Source organism: Somniosus microcephalus, chromosome 6, assembly GCF_052327205.1.
Source record: "Somniosus microcephalus isolate GS21.2 chromosome 6, FLI_Smic_1.0, whole genome shotgun sequence".
NCBI classification, from domain to species: Eukaryota; Metazoa; Chordata; class Chondrichthyes; order Squaliformes; family Somniosidae; genus Somniosus; species Somniosus microcephalus.
In genome coordinates this window covers 14,243,846-14,259,139 of record NC_140992.1, presented here as the reverse complement: position 1 = coordinate 14,259,139, position 15,294 = coordinate 14,243,846, and positions in this window count along the sequence as shown.

The following is a 15,294-nucleotide window of genomic DNA, read 5'->3' as shown; positions in this document are numbered from 1 at the left end:
CTGAGCCCCTCCTCCTCTCCCTGTCCTGCCTCCTCCCCCCCGAGCCCCTCCTCCTCTCACTGTCCTGCCTCCTGCCCCTGAGCCCCTCCTCCTCTCACTGTCCGCCTCCTGCCCCGAGCCCCTCCTCCTCTCACTGTCCCGCCTCCTGCCCCCGAGCCCCTCCTACTCTCCCTGTCCCGCCTCCTCCCCCGATCCCCTCCTCCTCTCCCTGTCCCGCCTCCTCCCCCCGAGCCCCTCCTCCTCTCCCTGCCCCGCCTCCTCCCCCCGAGCCCCTCCTCCTCTCCCTGTCCCACCTCCTCCCCCTGAGCCCCTCCTCCTCTCCCTGTCCCGCCTCCTCCCCCGAGCCCCTCCTCCCCACCCAGACCCACCTCTTCCTCCCAGTCCCGCCTCCTCCCTTTCAGTCCTGACTATTCCCTCAGTCCCGTCTCTTCCTCCCACGTTTACTCTTGCAGTTGAGGCACAGATCAGCCAGGGTCGAATTTACAACAACAACAACAACTTTCATTTGTACCACAGCTGCTAAAATGTAGTAAAATGTCCCAAGGCACTTCGCAGGAGCAACTATCAAATAAAGAACTGATGCCGAGCCAAAGAAGGAGATATTAGGGCAGGTGACCAAAAGCTTGATCAAAAAAGTAGGCTTTAAGGAGGACCTTAAAGGAGGAGAAAGAGAAACGACGAGGTTTAGCGGGGGAATTCCAGAGCTTAGGACCTAGGCAGCTGAAGACATGGCCGTCTGCACTCACTGGGAAAATGAAATGCTTATACTTTGACTTTTTGACTGACAGCCACTTCTCTTCCAGGAATTCCACTTGGCAGTTTTGATAAAGGACCTGCATCCAAAAGATTAATCTGTCTCTCTTTTCTTTACAGATGTTGTTGGATCGACTTCCAGCATTCTCAGATTAGGTCAATGCAGAGTTAGATTCTCATCCTCGTGTTCAAATTCCACAATGGCCTTGCCCCCTCCCTATCTCTGTAACCTCCTCCAGTCCGACAACCCTCCAAGTTATCTGGGCTCCTCCAATTCTGGGCTCTTGTCCATCCCCCGACTTCCTTCGGCCCACCATTGGCGGCCGTGCCTTCAGCCGTCGATGTCCGAAGCTCTGGAATTCCCTCCCTAAACCTCTCCGCCTCTCTACCTCTTCTCCTCCTTTAAGACGCTCCTTAAAACCCACCTCTTCGACCAAGCTTTTGGTCACCTGCCCTAATATCTCCTTACAGTTTTTTTGTCTGATAACGCTCCTGTGAAGTGCCTTGGGACGCTTTACTTCATAAAGGTGCTGTTGTTGTAGATCCCCGGTAAATCTCCTGCACAATGTTTGCTCAGCCTCACAAGAGCACTTGCTGTGACACCAGTGCGATATTCTCCACATCCCGCACACCTGTCGCCCTGTGGCCTCTCGCCGTGTGATTGTCACTTCAGTGCCAACTTCGGAGTGAATCAGGCCGCTATTTTCGCAGTGAGCCCTCCGGCACTAGGAACTAGCTTGAGACAGCCCATACACAGACACCTTCACAACCAGTGATATTTTCATCCCCATCAGTCCGGCCTGTGTTTGAACCCGGAACCCAGAGTTAAGAGGCCAGCGTCTAGCCCGCTTTGGTTTCAAAAAGTCAACTCTTGACAGTTGCTGAGTGGGAGGGCAGCACATTTTGACCTCCTATTCAATACCGTTTATGAGTAACAGTCTATTTCTACATTTAGTTGCAGGATTTTTCTTGACAGCGCAATTGGTTCCAACTGACCTGGAATGTCAGACATACAGGAAACCGCAATGCGAGAGAGGCCAAGGAAATGGCTTACATTCACACCCACAATAAGGACGCATATTTGTTCCAGTAATCATTTTTCCCCTTCCTAGAGGAATTCTAAGCAGCTCTGTTATTCTTGGTAATGAATTTTGCATTTGGAATAATAAACTTGACTGTCTGCTGCCCTCTCTGCCCACGTGAAGTCAATATTGAGTGAAACTTGAGTAAAGCAAACACACGAATTTCACTGTGTAACAAAGCAAATGGACACAGAGTGGACTTTATTTTTCCCGGGCAGGCAGTCAAAGTAAAGACATGTTAAAAGAATGACCTTATTTCGATTGTAAATAGTCTATTACATAGAATTTACAGCACAGAATAAAGTCCATTTGGCCCAACGAGCCTCCTCCCACCTTACTTCATCTCACCCCATCAGCATATCCTTCTATTCCTTTCTCCCTCATGTGGTTATCTAACTTCCCCTTAAATGCATCTCTGCTATTCTCCTCAAGCTACTCCAAGTGGTAGTGAGTCCAACATTCTCACCACAGTTCTAACCACAATGTTCTATTAAACAAAAATAAAAATTCACCTCAATCATCTTTGTTGAAATCAGTGTTATTCAGGCCCCCAAACCTAAATGGGGGGAGGGGGCACCTCTGTGCAAGTACGGAGATTTGCACCCTGTGTTTTTAGCTCTGGTCCCAGCAAAATCGACAGGGTTAGTGGGGAGGTTAATTCATTTCCCTGTTATCTGGAACTGGGTTGGAGTTGGTTTTCAGGACCACCGCCAAGTTGAGTCATTCCCATGGATCCCTTAAAAAAAGGGGGCCATTTTGAAAAGTTATAATGCAACAACAATAACAACAACTTGCATTTATATAGCACCTTTAACATAGTAAAACATCCCAAGGGACTTCACGGAAGGGTAATCAGACAATGTTTGACACTAAGCCACATAAGGAGGTAATAGGACAGGTGACCGTAAGGGATCAAGGGATATGGGGAGAAAGCAGGGACAGAGTACTGAATTTGGATGATCAGCCATGATCTCGTTGAATGGCGGAGCAGGCTCAAGGGGCCGAATGGCCTACTCCTGCTCCTATCTTCTATGTTTCTATGTTGCTATAGTCAAAGAGGTAGGTTTTAAGGAGCGTCTTAAAGGAGCAGAAAGAGGCGGAGAGGTTTAGGGAGGGAATTCCAGAGCTTAGGGCCTCAGCAGCTATGTGCAGAGATATATTTTTAATAAATCACAGATAACAACTCCTGTATATAGCGCCTTTAACGTTGTAAGAGCCATAAAGGCTTAAGAAAATACTTTAAAATAGTGGCTAAATGGCATAATACAGTTAATTTACCTGAACGACTTATTGTATTGAGAAACCCCCTATTTTCTTGCTCCAGTGGTATAGTCCGACACCCCCTTCATTCTTGCCACAATGGAACAGTCCCTAAGCCACACATTGGGTGCAGCCATCTTACAGTTTTAAACTGCACGTGGTGAAAGAGGCAGAAGCTGTGAGGTTTGGAGCAGTACAGTTTTTGACCGTGTTCGTTTATACGTGTTTGCTTTGTAATTCTGTTTGTTAAGTGTTATAGTAAACAGTTTAAAAGACAAAGCTACGTTTGGGAACGTTTTATTTCGACACGCGTCTACTCGTTGTTAAAGGCCCCACAGCTCAGTGGCCTGCCTGTTTGGAAACTAAGAAGCGCCACTTCATTAGTCAAAAACTAGCTCCCTAAGAAGGAAGGGACGGAATCGTCGGCGAATGTATACCTGAATGGTCACGGAGCCAGACGACAATTTAAGAAAGCGAAGGTACAGTGACTGTTGCTTGCTTTGTTCATTCTGTTGAGAAGCTAAATAAGAGCTGCGGGTAAAATGGCCGAGGCCTTAAGGAGCCAGGAGCTTCCCCCAGCCAGAAGGATTGCTGGCCAAAAGAGGGAAATAAAGCTCACCCCAAAGGCAAGGGAAGAGAAGTTACATAGAAGCATAGGTGCAAGGAAGGCTAAATTAGTTCAGATAACTGGAAAAATGAAGATAATTGATCGTCTCATGGAAGATAATGCTAATATTAAGAAAGCTGAAGACATGATGTATTACGATTTCTCCAAGCTGCATGAAGAATTTAATATACTCAATGAAGATGTATTAGCACTTCTGTCTGAAGAAGAGGGAAACATTGATCAGCACGACTGGTTTGATCTTAAATCAACCAGCATTAAGGACTATATCAAGGCCACGGAGCAGTGGAGGTTAAAAATTCGTCAAGATGCTGATACAGCAGAGAAAGATAAGGTTGACGATGAAGTCGGACCAGACGATAGCATTTCAGAGACTTCCGCCAGACCGAGCAAAAATCGAAAAGAAGGTAGCTCTGTTTCTGGACGCAGGTCAGTCGCTTCTACCACAAGCTCGGCGCGACGCATGAGAGCGGAGGCTGAACGGGCGGCGTTGATGGCGCGCGCAGCATCTTTAGATGAGAAGCAAGCTCTTGAACGGGAAGAGGCCCAACTGCAGGTCCAAGAGGCCCAACTGCAGGCCCAACAGGCCCAAGTGCAGGCCCAGCGGGCCCAGGTGCAGGCAAAGAAAGAACGGCTGGAGATGAAAACAGCTATCGAGGTCTCAGATGCCAGGTTGAGTGCGTACGAAGATTATGAAGGCTCACGGGACGGCGGGAGCCACTGCCAGTCAATGTTGCCACATAGAGTTGGATCCAGGGCACCTTCAAGAGTTACAACAGAGCCCGAAAGCAATTCCCCGGCATTACAGCGTGGAAGAGTGGCCTCTCCACTAACAGGAGCACGTGATGCTACCCCAGACATCAGACGGTCTAGACTAGACCCTGCTGATGACCACCAGAGGCCTGAAGACACAGGGAGAAGCCTATACCAAGTGATGCAACGTCAGAACGAAATTACAGAGATGCTTGTAAAACAACAGAATCTGTTTCGACTCCCTCAAAGAGACATACCAGTGTTCTAAGGCGACCCACTCAAGTATAAGCCCTTCATCAGATCCTTTGAACAAGCCATTGACTCCAAGACAGAGAGCAGCAGTGATAAGTTGTACTACCTGGGACAGTACACCAGTGGTAAACCACAAGACCTGGTCAGAAGCTGTGAACACATGAGACCGGACCGGGGATACATAGAAGCCAGGAAGTTGCTGCAGGAGCACTATGGTAACGAGCTGAAGATAGCCACTGCATATATCGAAAAGGCTACCAAGTGGCCACAGATCAGATCGGAAGACGGAGAGGCATTGAACGCATATGTTCTCTTCCTCATAGGATGTCGCAACACCATGGAGGATGTTGAATTCATGGAAGAGATGGACAATCCTACGACTATGAGAATCGTCATCTCTAAGCTTCCTTACAGGATGAGAGAACAATGGAGAAGAACAGCCTTTGAGATAATGGAGAGACGGAAAAGTAGAGCCAGGTTTGCAGACTTAGTGAATTTCATAGACAAACAGGCTAAAATTGCTAGGGACCCATTGTTTGGAAACATCCAGGATGTCAGCCCGACCACCGATGGAAGAGTGAAAGCCAAGCCTGCTGAATCAAAGACTCTCAGGAAAGGTGGTTCCAGGGGAAGCAGCTTTGCAACTATCGTCACTCAGGCCGAGGAAGAAAGGCCCCAGAACTCATCTCCCAAAAAGAGCAGCACAGTGACGCCTGCTAATGCCTTTCAGAAGCCATGCTTATTCTGCCAGAAGAATCATACATTGGATTTCTGCAGCGACATCAAAGCACAGCCACATAAGGACAGAATCGAATTCCTGAAGTACAACGGCCTATGTTTTGGATGTCTCTCTCAGGGGCACCTGAGTAGAAATTGTAAGCAAAGAACAACATGCAGAGAGTGCACTCGGAAACATCCCAGTCTGCTGCATATCCATAAAGAAGAACAAGTCTCTAAGAAGAGTGAAGAAAACAATACCGACGAGAAGGTTGTTTCAAGTGCTCTGGTGTCACTAGAACCAGAGACTTGTGGACTCACTGGGGCCGGTGACAGTGACTGTATTCTTGCCATCGTACCAGTAAGGATCAAGTCTAAGAGGAGTGAGAAGGTTGTGGAGACTTACGCCTTCATGGATCCAGGTAGTTCAGCAACGTTCTGCACAGAATCACTCATGCGACAGCTGAACGTTAGAGGCAGAAGAACAGAAATCCTATTACGCACCATGGGTCACGAGAAGTCAATGCAAAGCTATATCCTGTCAGACCTAGAAGTGTGTGGACTTGAAGAGAAGGACTTCATAGACCTGCCTAATGTTTTCACACAGAGGGAGATTCCTGTTAGAATAGGGAACCTAGCCCTGCAGAAGGATGTGGATAGATGGCCCTACCTAGAAAAGGTGCGTCTCCCATACATTGAAGCAGAAATTGGCCTATTAATTGGAACCAATGCCTACAAAACTATGGAGCCATGGCAGGTGATAAACAGCAAGGATGACGGACCCTACGCCGTCAGGACAGCCCTTGGATGGGTAATCAATGGACCGGTAAGGAGAGATGATGGCCACAAGTCGAACAAGGAGGAACGACAAAACGTCACAGTTAATCGCATCTCTATTGCAAGCATTGAAGAGCTGTTGATACAGCAGTTCAACGCAGACTTCTCAGAACGCAGCTGTGAGGAAAAGACAGAGGTGTCACAAGAAGACCATCAGTTCATGGGTTTGATGACAAGGTCTACACAGTTCATTGATGGCCACTATCACATTGGTTTGCCACTGAGAAGACAGACCGCGAAGATGCCGAACAATCGCTGCATAGCAGAGCAACGCGCCATCAGTCCAATGAGAAAGCTGAACAAGAACCCCGACTTTCACGAAGACTACAAAGACTTCATGAGAAACATCATAGCGAAAGGCTATGCTGTAAAAGTGCCCGAAGAACAGTTGAACAGAGACGATGGAAGGGTCTGGTACATTCCTCATCACGGGGTGTATCACCCAAAGAAGAAAAAGATCCGTGTAGTGTTTGACTGCGCCGCCTCATTCAGAGGAACTTCATTGAATGACCAGCTGCTTCAAGGTCCTGATCTTACTAATACCCTCATTGGCGTCTTGACTAGGTTTAGACAAGAGCTCGTTGCCATGATGGCAGACATAGAATCAATGTTCTACCAAGTCAGAATCCCTGACGAAGATGCTGATCTTCTGCGTTTCCTTTGGTGGCCAGATGGCGACGTTAGTGAAGCGATGGTGGAATGTAGAATGGCCGTACACTTGTTTGGAGCCACATCATCTCCCAGCTGTGCAAGCTACGCTCTCAGAAAAACTGCAGAAGATGGCAAGGGCAAAGCACCATCCGAGGCTGTGGAGACAATCTTCAGAAACTTTTATGTCGATGACTGTCTGAAGTCCGTGTCAACAGAAGACGATGCCATCGCACTGTCAAGAGACCTTAGAACTCTGTGTTCGAATGGAGGATTCCATCTGACTAAGTGGATAAGCAACAGCAGAGCAGTTCTAGCTTCTATCCCAGAAAAGGAAAGAGCCACTGAAGTCAAAGATCTGGACCTGAGCCACGATGTCCTTCCTATCGAGAGAGCTCTTGGTGTACAATGGTGCATCGAGTCAGACACGTTCAACTTCAGGATAATGGTGAACGAAAGACCATCCACAAGATGAGGGATTCTCTCCGTGGTCAGTTCCATCTACGACCCTCTCGGATTCCTGGCACCACTCATTCTGCCGGTGAAGCTGATGCTACGAGAGCTGTGTAGAGACAAGAGAGGATGGGATGAAGATATCCCAGAAGGTCAAGCTCAGAGATGGCACAGATGGCTGACAGATTTGCAACAACTTTCTAGCTTCAACGTCAGTAGATGCATCAAGCCCGCGAGTTTTGGAGTTACAAAGACGGCTCAACTACATCATTTCTCGGACGCCAGTGAGGACGGCTATGGCACGGCTACCTACCTCTTGCTGACAAATCAACAGGGCCAGAAACATTGTGCCTTCCTCATGGGAAAATCCAGGGTGGCTCCGCTGAAGCAGGTTACCATCCCGAGACTGGAATTGACGGCAGCGGTTGTTGCAGTTAAAGTTGACCAGGTGATGCGTAAAGAGTTACAGCTCCCATTAGAAGAATCTGTCTTCTGGACGGATAGCACGACGGTGCTGAAGTATATAGAGAATGAGAAGATACGCTTCAAGACCTTCGTAGCAAACAGAATCTCATCCATTAGAGAAGCTACACAACCATCTCAATGGAGGTATGTAAACACCTCATTAAACCCAGCAGATCAAGCCTCACGGGGATTGAAGGCTGAAAACTTCATGAGGAGTGAAACTTGGATACAAGGCCCAAGTTATCTGCTGGAAACAGAGAGATCATGGCCAGAAAGACCAGATATGCCAAGTCAGATTACTGAAGACGACGTCGAAGTCAAGAGATCAGTCACAGTAAATTTCATAACTACGAAAGAGAACTTTGACACAGTGAACAAGCTTGTTAACCATTTCTCAGGATGGCACCAGTTGAGGAAAGCAGTTGCATGGTTTCTAAGGTTGAAAGAGTTGCTGCTACACCTGAGCGGTAAGAGAAAAGAGTACCGAGCCACTATCAGTCAGTCTGAAAGTAACCCTGATAAGCAGAGAATGCTTCTACAGCAGTACATGCATCAGCACAAGACCACATTGGGCAAGAATTCATTGACCGTGGAGGATTTGGCCAAGGCTGAGAAGGAGATAGTTCGCTTCAGTCAAAGACAAAGATACCCAGAAGAAATCGAAGCTCTACAGCGAAATACTCCAATCAAGAAAGGTAGTCATATCTACAAGCTGGACCCTACACTGCAAGATGGAGTACTGAGGGTGGGAGGGAGACTAAACAAATCTGCTATGCCAGAGGAGGCCAAGCATCCTGCTATCCTTTCTAAGGACCTCCGGGTTGCTACTCTCATTTTTCAGCATATACACCAGAGTATTGGACACAGTGGGAGGAATCACGTGCTTGTGAAGCTAAGACAAAGATACTGGATTCCAGGAGCTAATTCCGTAATAAGAAAAATACTCTCTGAATGCATTGTTTGCAGACGGTTACACGACCCTGGAAAGACCGATCACAAAGCTCTGCCTGCTACAAGAAGCAGCGTGAAAAGCTCCTGAACGAAAGAAAAAAGTGGACACTTGTATTGTAAATATGTTGAACTCATTAGTTTATGACTCTTAATGTTTGAGTAATTGATATGCTTCATGTGCCTAGTCAATTAGGGGCCGGAATGTAAGAGCCATAAAGGCTTAAGAAAATACTTTAAAATAGTGGCTAAATGGCATAATACAGTTAATTTACCTGAACGACTTATTGTATTAAGAAACCCCCTATTTTCTTGCTCCAGTGGTATAGTCCGACACCCCCTTCATTCTTGCCACAATGGAACAGTCCCTAAGCCACACATGGGTGCAGCCTTTTCACAGTTTAAACTGCACGTGGTGAAAGAGGCAGAAGCTGTGAGGTTTGGAGCAGTACAGTTTTTGACCGTGTTCGTTTATACGTGTTTGCTTTGTAATTCTGTTTGTTAAGTGTTATAGTAAACAGTTTAAAAGACAAAGCTACGTTTGGGAACGTTTTATTTCGACACGCGTCTACTCGTTAAAGGCCCCACAGCTCAGTGGCCTGCCTGTTTGGAAACTAAGAAGCGCCACTTCAAACGTACTAAAAAGATCCCAAGGTACTTTACAGGAATGCAATCAGACAAAATTTTGACACCGAGCCACAAATGGAGTTATTAGGATAGGTGATCAAAAGCTTGGTCAAAGAGATAGGTTTCAAGGAGTAATTTAAAGGAGGACAGAGAGAGGTAGTGATTTAAGGAGTGAATTCCAGAGCTTAGACAGCTGAAGGCACGGCCCCCGTGGTAGAGCGAAGGAAATTGGAGATGCGCCAGAGGCCAGAACTGTTTCATTTTTCGTCACCTTGGTGTAAGTACTCTCCTCGTGTTTGAATCCCTTCATGACCTTGCCCATCCCTATCTCCGTAACCTACCCCAGCCCTAAAACCATGCTTCCAAATTCTTCATTCCTCTGACCCCTCATGCCTCATCCCTTTGCCCCACCATCAATGGCCATGCCTTTATCTGTCTGTTCTCCACATTTTGGAATTCCCTCCTTAAACCCCACTGCCTCGCCCCCTCCCTCTTTTCATTTAAGACACGGCTTGAAATCCATTCCTTTGACCAATCTTTTGGTTGCCCCTCCTAACATCAGCTTCAGTGGCTCGCCACCCGTTTCTATTAATTACTTCTCTGCAAAGTGCCTATCCTACCTTAATATTTTCCTATATTAAAGGCACTATATAAATGCAAATTCTTATTGTGTAAGGATTAAGTTGAAAATAAATCCCTATGTGGCGCCTGAACCCTTGTAAATGGTAGCACATGTCAGGAGTGTGATGGAATACTCTCCATATGCCTGGATGAGTGCAGCTCCAACAACACTCAAGAAGCTCAACACCATGCAGAACAAAGCAGTCCACTTGATCGACAGCCCATCCACCATTGTAAATATCCACTCCCTCCAACATCCACTCCCTCCACCATTGGCATACCGTGGCTGCAGTGTGTACTATCTACAGGATGCACTGCAGCAACTCGCCAAGTCTTCTTCGGCAGCACCTCCCAAATCGGTGACCTCCACCACCTAGAAGGCCAAGGGCAGCAGGTGCATGGGACAGCATCATCTCACAAGTTCCCCTCCAAGTCGCACAGCATCCCGACTTGGAAATATATCGGCCGTTCCGTCATCGTCGCTGGGTCAAAATCCTGGAACTCCCTCCCTAACAGCACTGTGGGAGCACCTTCACCACACGGACTGCAGCGGTTCAAGAAGAAGGCGGCTCACCACCACCTTCTCAAGGGGCAACTAGGGATGGGCAATAAATGCTGGCCTTGCCAGTGATGCCCATATCCCAGGAACACATTCTTTTAAAAACCCACAAACCTCTGGTGCAAAGCCAGGAGCCAACAATCAATCAACAGCTCCAATGCTTAAAAAAAATCTGACGATTTTATTTTCAACGAAAGGAGTATTAATCATAATGTTGAAAGAGAAAGATTAGCGAGGGGTGACGGAGAAAACAGCTTTTGGATAGTGGAATAGCCTTGAATTTGTTTGTAATAGGATATAAAAGAAGCAGAAACAAACTGCAGCAGCTGTGCTTACATTCATCATAGTTAATGCTTCTGAGGTATGTGTTGTGGCAGCTTTAATCTTCCAGAGAATATTTAGCATAACTGGCACAGTTGGTAGGTGTCATAACTCATCCTTGTGCTTGCACTGTGATTGGGTCTGTAAAGAGCAGACCATTGCAGACCTTGCTGAAGTGCTTCACGCAGCACTCCCCAATTATATTGAAAGGAAATAGACGGCTGTACCTCTCTTATTGCAAATACCAACAAGGTGTCGGCTGTTGGACATCGAAGGCAAACGGTGTTTTCGGTCTTGTTAGTTATTCATTCCCAGAATGTGGGCGTCGCTGGCGAGGCCAGGATTTATTGCCCATCCCTAATTGCCCCTGAGATGGTGGTGGTGACCTGCTCTCTTGAACCGCTGCAGTCCGTGTGGTGAAGGCACTCCCACGGTGTTGTCAGGGAGGGAGCTCCAGGAATTTGACCCAGCGACGATGAAGAAACAATGATGTAGGTCCAAGTCAGGATGGTGTGTGACTTGGAGGGGATTTCTGCATGAGGATCCTTTCAGATGGGAATAGAACCTGCCCCCCTGAAATTCCCGGATAAGCCTTTGGGATGGGATGTATCTGGGGGCGGAGCAGAACTTCTGGCCTATTCGCTGACGATGCCCTCCTTGACCCTTGTTGGAGGTTATGGGGGAGTGGGGCTATTGTTTGTAAATGTTTGGGGGGGAGGTGACCACACATGTTTGCGGTTAGACTGGGGTGACCGTCTGGCCAGAGAGGGAGGTACCTTGTCAATGATGTCAGCATGCCTGAGCGGCTGGGTACCGATCGGCAGAAATGTTTTGCGCTGCGCGTTTCTTCTGCCAGTTTTGGTTCTGCATTGGCGAAACCGGCCTTGAAATTTTCCAACACGTCTCCTCCGTCCCAAATTCCAAAAGCTCGAGCAACTCTGGTTTCTAGGGACTCACAGGCGGCCCTAGTGTCCAGCATCACGAAGGGCATAATTGAGCAAAAATATGTCGTATCAAGAATTTCCTTCAATTAATCAACTTGCATCTATATAGCACCTTTAACGTAGCAAAACATCCTAAGGTGCTAAAATAGGATTATCTGCCCCCTCACCTTTTGTGAGCAGGCTGTCATTGTGCCCATTCCTGAAACTGCTGGGATTTACGATGTTAACTGAAGGAAGGAAGGAAGTCTTGCATTTCTACAGCACCTTTCACAACCTTAGGACTTTCAACATCGCTTTACAGCCAATGAAGTACTTTTGAAGTGTAGCCACTGTTGCAATGTAGGAAACATAGAAGCCAATTTGCGCACAGCAAGGTCCCACAAACAGCAATGTGATAATGACCAGATAATCTGTTTTAGTGATGTTGGTTGAGGGACAAAAATTGCTAGGGCACTGAGGAGAACTCTCCAGCTCTTCTTCGAATAGTGCCATGGGGTCTTTTACATCCACCTGATGGGCAAATGGCGGCTCAATTTAACATCTCATCTGAAAGACGGCACCTCCGACAGTGCAGCACTCCCTCAGTACTGCACTGGAGCGTCAGCCTAGAATTTGTGCTCAAGTCTCTGGAGTGGGGCTTGTACCCACAACCTTCTGATTCAGAGGTGATAGTGCTACTAACTGAGCCACAGCTGACACTTGGTAATAGAGATAGCACCCAGACTGAACCATGTTCCAACTTCCTGCCCCATAATACCATAGGTCTGCCCTCCAAAGCCCCAAGGATTTCGGGATCAAGATTTTCAATTTATGAAGTGCAGTTTCTCAGAATCCAAAGATTCGTGATGTATCTGTATGAAATAATAAGCTAGATACCAAAAAATTTCCTAAAGCAGGGAAGGAATGCACAATGTACCTCTCATATTACCATTCCTTGCTGTCGCAATATTGCCATTAATGGAAGAATTCCATCAAAAACTTGCATCATCCCTTCTCTCTATCATAGAAACATAGAAGATAGGAGCAGGAGTAGGCCATTCGGCCCCTCGAGCCTGCTCTGCCATTCAATGCGATCATGACTGATCATCCAAACTCAGTACCCTGTCCCTGCTTTCTCCCCATATCCCTTGATCCCTTTAGCCTTAAGAAATATATCTAACTCCTTCTTGAATATATTTAATGAATTGGCCTCAACTGTCTTCTGTGGTAGAGAATTCCAGAGGTTCACCACTCTCTGGGTGAAGAAATTCCTCCTCATTTCTGTCCTAAATGGCTTACCCCTTATCCTTAGACTGTGACCCCTGGTTCTGGACTCCCCCGCCATCGGGAACAGCCTTCCTGCATCTAGTCTGTCTAGCCCTGTTAGAATTTTATAAGTTTCAATGAGATCCCCTCTCATTCTTCTAAACTCCAGCGAATATAAACCTAATCGACCCAATCTCTCCTCATACGTCATTCCTGCCATCCCAGGTATCAGTCTGGTGAATCTTCGCTGCACTCCCTCCATGGCAAGAACATCCTTCCTCAGATAAGGCGACCAAAACTGCACACAATCAGTGCTCCCATTTCCGAGGGAGTGCCCACTTCCAGAAATTGTTTTAATTTTCATATGTTTTCCTGGAAGAAATGTGGATCTAGGAACATAGGGACATGAGTAGGCCATTCAGCATCTCAAGTTCTGCCATATAACCAGATCATGGCCGATCTGTACCTCAACTCCATTGACCCACCTTTCAGCCATATCCCTTGATACCCTTACCTAACAAAAATTTGTCAATCTGTCAGTCTTGAAAATTTCCATTGACCTAAACATGGACAAAGAATTTCCTACAGGCCATCATCGGATTTCCAGAGTCTACTGACTCTATGAAAGTGCTGGTTTATTTCCTTGGATGAAATAAGTGAGATTAGGGAAGGGGGTTTAAAATCTCAGCGGTCTTTCTGTCCCAGCCTACAACCTCGGTTCCCAACACTCTGGATTCCTATCTGTTCCCCACTCCGTCCAACTCACCAGTGAAGACACATCTTTCATTCGCTGTGCCTCTGATCTTTGGTAATCTCTATCAAAAACCATTTCACTTTGTTAAGTCCATGAATGGTGTTGAAATAGTTAAAGATGAAACTGAGAGACCTATGAGTCATAGTACACTAAATCCCCAACGTGTCCAACCAATGCAGATCAGTGATCAACAAAGACAACCGAATGTTTGAACTACCCTGTGCTCACTGACCTACATGTTAAAAATTCTCATCCTTGTTTTCAAATCCCTCCATGGTCTCACCCCTCCCTATCTCTGTAACCTACTCCAGCCCTACAACCCCCCGAGATCCCTGCGCCCCTCCCATTCTGGCCTCTTGCGCATCCCTGATTTTCAGCACTCCACCATTGGTGGCCGTGCCTTCAGGTGCCTGGGCCCTAAGCTCTGGAGCAGCCTCCCTAAACCTCTCCGCCTCTCCGTCTCTCTCTCTCCTTCGTTAAGATGCTCCTTAAAATCTACCTCTTTGACCAAGCTTTTGGTCATCTGTCCTAGTATCTCCTTATGTGGTTCGGTGTCAATTCTTGTCTGACAATGTGCCTGTGAAGCGTCTTGGGATGTTTCACTACGTTAAAGGCGCTATATAAATACAAGTTGTTGTTGTTGTTACAGCACCATTTACAAAGTACTTTACATTTATCAATATTAAATTTCATGAGCCATTGACAAGACACTCTTTGTAACAGGATAAATGATTAAAAGGTTTATTCACAAATAGAATTATTTGCAGAAGCAAGCAGCACAGGGAAGATATTAAACAGAACAGTACAACACAATAGCAGGGGGTAGACCTTGATTATGTGCGATGGTGTAATAAGGGTCGAGTTGAGGCGAGTCAGCAGCTATTGAAGTCAATGGCCCAGAAATTCGGGTCGGGGGCTTCCCGTGGGTGCAAGCCCCCGACCTGCACTTACCTACCGTGCCAGCCGTTGAGCTGTGGGCCCGCGTAGGATTCCGGTCCTGGGCCTCCTCCAACTGCCGGCGCACAGTGCTTGCGTATCCCGGGGCGCAGTTAGTTCGATGCGTCCCCTGGGATCACGTGGGCCATGGAGAGCCAATGGTAGCAGGAAAGATCTGTCAAACCTATAAATACTATAAGCCCCAAAACATCACTAAATCTTCAAATAAATTTTTTTTTAAATCACATTTTTAAAATAAACTATAAATTACATGAAATAACCATTTTAAACAATAATTTACATTTTTGAAAAAATTAATTACATTTTCTAACAGGGCTAAAAATAAACTTACCTTTCTTTAATGTATTTAAAAATAATAAACCTGTGGAAAAAATGTTTTAATTTTAATTAATTCACCACTTACCTTGTAAAAAGCAGGCCTTGCACCTGCTTTTTAAAAGTGTAACTCCTGGGGACACCCTCCCGGGAAAAGC